This window comes from Balaenoptera borealis, assembly GCF_965194805.1.
Source record: "Balaenoptera borealis genome assembly, chromosome: 10".
Classification (NCBI taxonomy): domain Eukaryota; kingdom Metazoa; phylum Chordata; class Mammalia; order Artiodactyla; family Balaenopteridae; genus Balaenoptera; species Balaenoptera borealis.
Genome location: NC_138874.1, coordinates 109,627,124 through 109,638,185, shown reverse-complemented (window position 1 = coordinate 109,638,185; position 11,062 = coordinate 109,627,124). Strand labels below are relative to the sequence as shown.

The following is an 11,062-nucleotide window of genomic DNA, read 5'->3' as shown; positions in this document are numbered from 1 at the left end:
CTGTCCGCGTGGCTCCTGGCGTGTCCTGTGCCTCTTGTGACGATCAGTTTCTTGATCTTTAAAATACCTGACCCACAGGTGGTCCTGAGGCTTAGGTGATCCGATGAGCTTAAAATGCCCGGCCTGAGAATGACCAGGTGATAGGGCTGGGAGAGCCAGTGTCCCGACTCTTCCACAGCTACAGGCGTCCCCACCCCCACAGGATCGCCCTGAGGATTCATACGATAAATCCAGGAAAGGGCTTAGCACCAAGTCTGAGAAATCACCCCTTGTAAGAAATGTAAGGGACTTCCCTGGTGGCACGGTGGTTAAGATTCTGCCTGCCAGTACAGGGGACACAGGTTCGAGCCCTGGTCTGGGAAGATCCCACATGCCGCGGAGCCACTAAGCCCCTGAGCCACAACTACTGAGCCTGCACTCTAGACCCCGTGAGCCACAACTACTGAGTCCACGCTCCTAGAGCCCGTGCTCTGCAACAAGAGAAGCCACCACAATGAGAAGCTCATGCGCTGCAAGGAAGAGTAGCCCCCGCTCAATGCAACTAGAGAAAGCCCGCGTGCAGCAACAAAGACCCAATGCAGCCAAAAATAAATAAATAAAAATAAATAAAAAATTAAAAAAAAAAAAGAAATGTAAGAAACCCTTCTGCTGTCGTTAAAGTGCAGAGGAAACCCTGACTGCACCTGAGGTCCCTCTCTGGTTCCCAACTCTAGTGACCCCGGCTGGGTCGCCAGAGCTGCAAGGACCCCCTCTGCTGGTCCTAAGCAGCTTGAACAGCATCTCTTTTCCTCCATGTGACAGCCAGTCCCTTCCTGTCTTTCTAAGGAAGAGATGAGCATCTGCTCCCAAACCAAAGGAAGCATTGGAAGCAAGGGAGCAATCCAGAAGCAGACGATTCTAAGAGAGAAAGTGCTTCCAGGAGTGAGTACCAGGTGAGGGTACCAGGAAAGGGTACAATAAGAGGGGTTCAGATGCCTTCATCTTGATTCTGTAACCTCCTGTTGGACAGGACCATGTCCAACAGGCCTCTTGCCCTTGACAAAATGACTTTGACTTTCCTCAATGGAGGATGTGGGTGGAGGCCAGGGAGAGGAAGGAGAGTTCCAAGAGAGGTGGGGAAAGATCTCTCCTCTCCTAACTTTAGCAGGCTTTCTCTGAGGTCTACTACCACCAAGGATGGGCAGAATTCATTTGTCTATTTTTTCCTAGCGAGATAAGCCATTTTTAATAAATTTATCCAGACTGCCAACTATTTGAGAGCTCCCACACCTCTCTGCACCCTTCATTTGTTCAGAACACAGTTTACTAATTACTCCCCAGTAAGTACTAGTTACTGACATGATGGATGTGCCATGATGCAAAAAGCCTGGCTGTCACCCAAACACCCAAACGCCACATGCTGCTTTTGCTGTTAGGAGAGGTCATTGGAGGCCACAGCTCCTATGGATCAGCCGACAGGTGAGGAGCAGGGAAGGCAGCTTTAACACACTCCCAGGCCCCCAGCCTCCTGCTACCCTCCTCCATTCTCTCTCCTTCTCTCCTAAGGGTAGCCCTCCCACATCGTCAGCCTAGGAGCCATCTCTGAAGCCATTTGAAAACACTAGAATTTACATTACAATTTCTTTTAAAATGTTTTAATTTTTTATGGGAGTAGAGTTGATTAACAATGTTGTGTTAGTTTATTACAGTTTGTGATGTGCTACCTGAGAAGGAGGCAAGGATGGCCTCTGTTGCAAATGACCACTCTCACGGCATCACATCCGGGTCCCGGGAAGGGCAGCTCCAGGGTGTCCTGGCCTTTCCAAGGGGACCCTGTCGGGGGCATATCGTGCACCTTGATTTTTTTTCTATGTAAATATCTGCAAGGAATGTCTTCCCCAATCTCTTCCTTCAGGGAGCTCAAAGAGCTGGTTGATGCAGTGGAAAAATCCCCACATCCGGTAGTCGCAGTTATTTAAGTCTGTCTGGAAATGCTTGGCCTCAGGAATTCATTCCAGCCAACTTTAATATGCACACTCCAAGCACCTGTCAATGCACAACTCAGATAACAAGAGAAATTATGGGGCAGATGACATCGCTTCCAGCTGGAGCTCTGGCTAAACACTGAGTAGTAAATTAGCTTGCTAGCTAAAGATTTTAACTTGAACTAACTGGCTCTGTAGTAATCGTGAGGCCATGACCTAAATGTAGTCTCTGAAGTCCCCTCCTCGCTTTGTTTGTGGTATGTGTGATGCGTGTGATGTGTGGAGCGTGTAAGGGAGGTGTATGTGTAATGTGTGTGTATGGTTTGTGTGTAGAGTGTAGGGGTGTGTCTGATGCAGGGGTGTGTGTGTGATGTGTGTGTATGTGTGGTTTGTGTATGGCGGGGGGTGTGAGGTGTGGCAACTGTCAGCGGTTTGCTTTTCCATTAGGCAAAGCCTGGCTGGGCTTTGCCATCTGAGCTCCATCTGCCTTAGATTTTAGCCTCAGCTCACATATCATCCATCTTAGTTTTCAATGCTATTGTGACTGGTTGTCTTCGTCTAAATTTTGTGGGTTTTTTAAGGGAGAGGTTTAAGGAACTGTAGCCAGATGCCACTTTTCAGTCTGGGAATTTAAAGGTTCTTTTGTTACTCATCCCACCTTTTCAATCAAAGTTTGACACATCCCAGGAGCTCCTGACACTCTATGTGACAAGATCTTGGCTAAGTGGCTTTTGGTTGGGACCCCTGCCTGGACCAAGAATGGTCTGGGCCCTGGAGGAAGTGGAGGCCAGTGCGGGAGAGTGCAGGGGTCTGTGTGTGAAAATCTCCACCAGCCTGCCGGCTTCCAAGTAGCCCAGCCAAGCCCTCCACCCACCATCAGCTCTGAAGTACAGACATCACCAGTCTTCAGTGATATTTGATTGATTCACTCCGCCAGGAAGCCTGGAGCTGGGTTTCCACTAGTCTCTTTAATTGGAGCCCACTCAGGACAGTTATTTGGAGGGGATGGAGCTGGCCAGGATCCCCCCACAGTCCCGCTGTAGGAAGCGCTGGGGAGCTGTCCGCGGTACTGACCGCACCTCCTTCCGTTACTGTTTCCCTGTTTCTGCTGGATCCCCACCACTCACCAAGCTTGCTGCCTGCTGGTTTAAACAACTCTTGGCCCTCATTCCTGGTACAAGCTTTGTCCTCTTTTAACCTCTGCCTGGACCACCTCTGCTCTGAACTGTGGGTTAGCTAATCAGGCGGCCAATGCTGACCCAATCACTGACACGGAGCCCCACACTGAAGGTAGAGTAAGGTTTTGGGAGTCACCTCGATGGTTATCAAATGCTACTCTGCCACTTCCTATCTGTGTGACCTTAAATAAGTTGCTTAGCTTTCTGACGCTCTAGTTTCTTTATCTGAAAAACGGGAATAATAACACTGTTTTAAAGATTGAAATGAATAACAAATGTGAAAGAAACTGATATATACAGTGCTCAAAACAGAGTAGAAAATCATTCAATATGCATTTCCTTCCTCTTTCCTGATCTTTTCCAAATTCTTAGAATGACCTTGGGCCAGTGTCCAAGTACTTCCCAGGGAAAAGGTGGAGGAGAAGCCCCACTGAGAGCTTTTCTTTTTGAGTATCAGGAACCAGATGTGCTTGCAGCTAGAGTACAGAGTTTAGGATCAGCCATGGAATTTCTGGGGAGAAGATATACTTGCTGTGTTGAAGAGCAGATGAGGGCATTGTTTCATTATTAATTGATAACTCACTCTTTGATGTAGCAAACTGTCACTGAATGTCTGCTAAGAGCAAGGCACATTGATAGGCATTGCATTATGGTGTGGAAGCCCAGTTAATAAGCTGTGGTCTGTGCTTTAAGGAGATCACAACCTGACAGTGACGACCAGAATGCATTGGGCATCTACTATATGCCCTTCTGACTTCTAAGTCTTCACAAGCATACTTATATCATTTGGCCTCGTAGAATCCCTAGGAAGTCAGTACTCTTATTATCCCCCTGTATTAGTCAGCTCTGGCTACTATAACAAAATACCACAGACTTCATGGCTTAAACAATAGAAATTCGTTCTCACAGTCCTGGAGGCTGGAGAGCCCAAGATAAAAATACCAGCTGATTTGGTTCCTGGTGAGGGCCTGCTGCCTGGCTTGCGGATGGTTGTCTTCTCACTGCGTCTTCACATGGGGGAGAGAGAGTGAGCTAGCTAGCTCTCCTGTCTCTTCTTATAAGGGCACTAATCCTATCATGGGAGCCCCCATACTGACAACCTCATCTAAATCTAATTACTTCCTAAAGGTCCCACTTCCTAATAGCATCACATTAGTGGTAGAGGCTTCAACATATGAGTTTGGGGGGATATTCAAATATTCAGTTCATAACACTCCATTTCACAGAAAAAGAAACTGAGACATAAAGTAAAAGTATACGCAAAGTCCAGCCACTGACTGGTGAAGCCAGGATTTCAACACAGGTCTAACTACAAAGCTACTGAAATGATTTAAATAGTATGTTAATCTATAATTATAGTAGAGAACATATAACCTATATAGAAATAAACTGTGATGGAGTGATCTAAAAATAAAAATAGCAAGAACCCACTTAAATCTGACTTTCAGAGAAAGAGAAAGAGAGAGAGTGAGCGAGCAATGATTGATCATGGGAGTTCAAAAGAGAAAGATAAAATCTCTTCATAGAGCAATCATAGTAGGTTTCCTGGAAGAAGTCACATCTAAGCTGGCCTGGTAACTTGTGTAGTTTGGGAGATAACACTTCCAAAATATTCCAGGCAAAGGAGGCACTCTGAGCCAAGGACAGGCCCTGAGGATGGTGCAGGAAGCAGGAGCAAAGCTCAGAATGGGCATGGGAGCCTTGAAGACTTTGATGATGAGGTTGGCTCTACTAAGAAGGTGCTACAGAGGGAATTCCCTGGCGGTCCAGTGGTTAGGACTCAGTGCTTTCACTGCAGGGGTTCGGGTTCAATCTCTTGTCGGGGAGCTAAGATCCTGAAAGCCTCAAGTTTGGGTGAAAGAAAGAAATAAAAAGAAAGAAAGGAAGGAAGGAAGAGGGGGAAGGAAGGAAGAGGGGGAAAGGAAGGACAGAAGGAAAGAAGGGAGGAAGAAAGAAGGAAAGAAAGAAAGAAAGAGAGAGAGAGAAAGAAAGAAAGAAAGAAAGAACGAAAGAAAGGTAGGTGTTGGGGAGCTAGTGAGGTCGATTCTATACACATTCCCCAAATATTTGGTTTGAGGAATTTCTCTCATTGTTTCGCTAAGATCATAGGTGACTAGATCAAACTGTCCCCAAATTTCACTTTACTTAATATCCCAACTGCCCCTTTCCAACTCTTCAAGCTGCTGATCACCCCATAGGAGCCAGCTGGGGAAGAGAGAAAGCCTTCTTTCTGTCCCCTGACTCCTGTCTCCAACTGATGTGGCCTGGGCTCAGGGAACTATCTCAAACCACCACTGGCCTGGCCACTTCCCAGTCAGGGCAGGGCCCTGAACTGTGCCCCAGACCTGCCTCTCCTCTGGAGGTCTGTCCTCCAGGACAACCAGCCTGCTGGGGGCAACCAACCACTGTCTCTGCCCGAGTGAGGCATCAGGTGGAGAATGTCCCCTGACCACCTAACAGAATTCAGAGCAAGGGGCAAGTCAGCTGAAGTCAGGCAAACATCTTAATTGGTGCCATCTAATGATATCACTAAACTAGCATTTGCTTACATTGTTAAATCTTCCATCTCAAATAAACTTTGTAAAATTATTCAGGCCAAACTCCTGACCTTCCTCAACCTCAGAAGCATGACCTCATTCTGATTGGGAAGATTCTTTCCCCATTTTCACAAACATGAGTTCAGGCAATGACTGGTTTGGGGTTTTACTTGGCTGTTTAAAAATGTATACAACTCAACAGCAAGTAAACAAAACTTTGTAAATGGACTTAAGTGCCTCTCGCCTGTCAAGATTCATCTTCTGATTCAACAGTGCATAACTTGAAATCCTTCTGAGTGGATCCCATTTAAACATGTAATAAAAAGGGGACTTAATGAGGTTATTTTTTCCCACTCTTGTCAAAGGCCTACAGATCATCACAGATAATATTTTGGGTTACTAATAAAACTCTCAGTTGGAAGTCGGTATGAAAGGGCCGTATCTTGACAAAGAAGATGAGAAAAATAGGGCTGATCTCCGTCAAGCACCAGGATGTTACGGAAGCGGGCCCCTTGCAGGCGTGCTTACTCAGGACCCCTCCTGAGACCTGTGTCCTGCAGGCCGCAGCCTCCTGCAGCTGAGTCATCCTTCTGATGTTGGGCACCAGGCGGGGGATGCATGGGAGGAAACGCAAGCAGTGACCCGTGAGCATCTCTGGGGATCATTCTTGCCCAAACTCGGGGAACAAAATCGCGGTGTTGCCAGCTCGCTGTCCTTACTGTTCCACAGGCACGTCCTTGGGACCTTGGGGGACAACCCCAAAGCTTCCTTCCTGAGGTGACAGTGTTGAGAGGAATCTCTTCTGACAAGGTGGCTACGTGATGTCGGCTGGGTCTCTGGGGACATCCACAGTGTCTGTTTCCCGGGGGGGGGGGGGGTTGGGGGGTGGTGACTGCATTTTGCATCTGTCAGTTACACCCGTAGCTGTCTATTCTGACCTAGAACCTTTGCTATGTAATCCTCAAAACCCACAGTCAATGAAGGTGCAAAAGGAACAATCTACCCATCTCGAGTTTCTCAACATGAATGGGCACAAGAACATCTCAGGAGCTTGTTCAACATGTGTACATCTGGCCAGAGGTTCTAATTCAGAGGGTCCAGCCCTGGGATCAGCATGATTAGCAAATGCACCAGGTGACCCTGAGGAGGGAGGTCTTCTCACTAAGTCTGCTCCCCTGACAGGCAGGCCTGGAGGATCAAGCTTGGAAGACTTGAATTTTCTGATTGTGAGGTACGGAGCCAGTCAGCTCAGGTAGTGCCCATTTGGCAAGAGCCCAAGCAGTTAGAAGTCAAGTGAATGGCCTTGCAGAGTCCTAAGAGGGCAGGGACCACTGGCTGCCTCTCAGATGGGTGGGTTTCCTCCCCAGTCCAACGATGGCAACTTTACTTTCCCCAAAATTTTATATTTAAAAATTAAAGATCTACAGAAAAGTAGGAAGAATAGAACAAAAACAGTACATTAAACAGCTGTTACCTGTATATATACAGGTTGTTCTTCATATTCAAATAACCAATACAATTTTTATATATATCACACATATATATGCACACACAGACACATATATATACACATATATCTTTCATTATGTACATGTCATATGTGTCCATACCTATATGTACACTTTTAAAATAACATATATTTATCTCACTGTTTCATTTATAATAGCTTTATGGAAACATAACTCACATACCACGAAATTCACCCATTTAAAGTGCACAGTTCAGTAGTTTTTGTATACTCAGAGTTGTGCAGTCATCCATACAATCTAATTTTAGGATATTCCATCACTCCAGAAAGAAACCCTGTGCCCATCAGCACTTACTCCCCATTCCCTGCAGGGAGAACGTAGCAGGAGTGGACCTGCCTGCCTCCTGCTTCCTGAGTCCAGACTTGCCCCACAGGGCGCTGACTCTTCCATACTTCCAGAGAGTGTCATCCGGCCCCACAGAAAGCCATCCCAAGCCCCACGGGGTGATCTTCCATCCAAATCCAGAGTGGAGGTCCACTGTGGATAAAGCTCAGCACGTGGGGAGTAAGGGCCACTCAGGCCTGAGGCTCCAAATGGACCCCAGCAAGCTGAGGAGCTCAGCAAGTCTGCCAGCCGAGGCGCTCCCAGCTGTGTGCTCCAGGGCCCCAGCACCTTCAGGCAGGAGGAGGGGACTGCAGGGATCTGAGATCTGCATGCGAGCTTGTGTGTGATCCAGTAACACAACCAGGGTCACTCAACTAGTGAATGTCAAAGGCAGGATGAGATCCAGTCTGTCTGGTCCAGGGTTCAGATTTTCCACTCTATCCACTGCCTCACTCAGAGTCAGCACTATCAAACAGCAAGGGCTGACCGGGACAGTTGCGAGTTTCTGACCTCTGGAGAAGTAAAAGCAGAGGTGAGTAAACCACATCACAGGGACACAGCGAGAGAGGGTCAAGCGTGACATGCGACCTAGACGAGATGACCTGTAAATTCCTTGAGGCCCGAGGATCCATTTAATGAGAGCTAAAAAAGATGGGGCCAAGAGGCATTGAGAATGAACTACCACCCAGGTTTGCCCAGGACTGAGAGGTCTCCTGGGATGTGGGACTTTCAGCACTAACACCTGGAAAGTCCTGGGCAAACCAGGATGATCTTGTCAGGTAGTTGTGTCATAATTCGTTCTGGTGTAAATGTGGTTTCCTTCCACCACATGGAAGCCTGCCCACACTAACTAAGACAGAGACCAGGGTCAGGTGGCCTGAGTTTAAACCCTGGCCCCCAAGCCTGATCTTTCCTCATCTGTAAAGTGGAGTTAATAATAGTGCTGACCCCTGTGTTGTCATAAGGTGAGGAACACGCGACACGATGCTTGTAGATCACTAGAGAGCATGCCAGGGACGTAATCAACTCTCAGTAACTGCTGGCCAAGTCTGGCCATGTGCCCTGTGCTGACTACACGATGGCTGCCCAGTGAATGCAGGAGGATGAGAGTGAATGTATAGAAGCTTGCTTAGTGGTCTCTGATACCCCCAGGACCTCTATGTCCTGACTGTTGCAGGCATGTTTATTGTGTCTCCAGAGCTGCCTGACCTGCGTCTGGACTGGAGGGAACGCCTTATGCCCCTGAAGCTCTATTTGGCTTCAGACACCAGGTAAAATAGTGTCATTGACCAACCTAGCTTGCTGAGGGGCTGACCCTGTGTTTTTTTCACCCAGCACTGTGGACACGCCTTCCAGGGCTGTGTTTGAGCTTCAGAGGATGGACAGACACCCGTGGCATAGGTAGACTGGGAAGTGCCTCGTTTTCTGAATCTCTTGGTGCCTCGTGGGTTATAGCAGTAAAGCTGCACTTGCCTTTGACTAGAGCCCCCAGAAAGCACACCCTCACTGCAATATATTCTAAGGACAAAAAGAATAACAAGCAGATATCACAGGCTTGTGGTTGGTAGTGGTAATAGTGTAGTAAGTCTGAGACTATTGGATGTACGTTATGGGATGGAGCAAATGAACAAACATTTAGAACAATTTAGAACCAGGGTTCTCACTGTGGAAGAAAGGGAGAATCAAATTTGGGCTGGCAGAAGGTGAGGAAGAGCCTGTGGCATTGACTTTGCATTGGAGGTATCAGGATGAATGCATGATTTAATATATCCAGTCCCATCCATGGCTTAGCAGCAGTGATATCATAGTAGTGATGAGATCTATAGCAGATGCCCAGTGAGGAGCAGGGCGGGCAAGACACACTGTGCCTGAGATGATAGAGAAGACTGGTCTCCCTGCAGCTTTCTGCTGGTTCCAGCATGTGAGAGAGCTGGCTGCACCTGGTTTTCTGTCCTTGGAGTTGTGGTACCTTAACAGGACTGCCCCTGGTCTCCTTTACCTCTTTTTACTTGAACTTGTGGCTCCCATCCCTCTCAACCTAACTGCCTCTCCTGGAATTCTCTGCAAATCTCACTTTGCTGAATCAGGTGCCCTTTCTGCCCCAGAACAGCACCAGGAGTCCTGCTGGATGGAAGCCATGAGCCAAAGAGGTGAGGGATGGGAGCAGGGGTGGGGGAGTGCCAGAACAGATGCTGCAGGCTGAGCTCAAGGCCTTGGAGTCCAATTGTGTGATCTCTGGAAAAGCTGGCAAAACCCCAGAGATGGTGTCTCTGAGAATTTGGACCTCAGCTCCCTTTCATTGGAAGAGGCATCTCTGCCCTACCCCCTCTTGGGCTGCTGCCAATGAAGGCCTGGGTCCCTGGGGCACTGAGGGGAGGAGCTACAGATGGGCAGAGCCCAGATGTGTATATCAAAAATTGCATGCCAAAAGGTGCCCCAGACCCAGCCCAGAGCCTGTCCTGGGTTCAAAAGACCCAGGCTTAACCCAGGGGGAGGTTCCAGTTGCAGCGAGAGGATGCCACACAGAGATGCCTGCAGAGGGCGGAGGAAGTGGAAGAGGCGGGGCTGGTAAGGCAGCGCGCTTCAGTTGCCCCTTCCAATCCTAGGCCCACATGTCCCAGTACCTTCCCCCCATCCAGAGACTCTTTAATAACAACAATGATGATAATGATGGTGGTGTGATGATGATGGTAGTGAGAGTGAGGATGATGATGGTGATGTGATGATGTTGGTAGTGATGTGATGATGATGGTGGTGATGTGATGATGATGGTAGTGGTAGTGAGGATGATGATGGTGATGTGATGATGTTGGTAGTGATAGTGAGAATGATGATGGTGATGTGATGATGATGGTGGTGATGTGATGATGATGGTAGTGGTAGTGAGGATGATGATGGTGATGTGATGATGATGGTAGTGAGAGTGAGAATGATGATGGTGATGTGATGATGATGGTGGTGATGTGATGATGATGGTAGTGGTAGTGAGGATGATGATGGTGATGTGATGATGTTGGTAGTGATAGTGAGAATGATGATGGTGATGTGATGATGATGGTGATGTGATGATGATGATGGTGATGTGATGATGATGGTGGTGATGTGATGATGATGGTAGTGATAGTGAGGATGATGATGGTGATGTGATGATGATGGTAGTGATGTGATGATGATGGTGATGTGATTATGATGATGGTGATGTAATGATGATGGTGGTGATGTGATGATGAGGGTGGTGATGTGATGATGATGGTGGTGATGTGATGATGATGGTGGTGATGTGATGATGATGGTAGTGATGTGATGATGATGGTAATGTGATTATGATGATGGTGATGTGATGATGATGGTGGTGATGTGATGATGAGGGTGGTGATGTGATGATGATGGTGGTGATGTGATGATGATGGTGGTGATGTGATGATGATGGTGGTGATGTGATGATGATGGTGGTGATGTGATGATGATGGTGATGTGGTAATGATGACGGTGATGTGATGATGATGATGGTGATGTGATGATGACGGTAG

General features: G+C 47.6%; 1 long non-coding RNA gene across 1 annotated transcript; it reads right to left on the bottom strand.

Moving 5' to 3' along the window:
* Nucleotides 1-559: 559 nt before the first annotated feature.
* Nucleotides 560-6,551, bottom strand: LOC309635658. Its single transcript, XR_014248952.1, has 2 exons — nt 3,092-6,551; nt 560-2,025 (listed from the first exon to the last, which is right to left on the bottom strand). It is a non-coding gene; the product is annotated as an uncharacterized lncRNA (long non-coding RNA).
* Nucleotides 6,552-11,062: the final 4,511 nt, after the last annotated feature.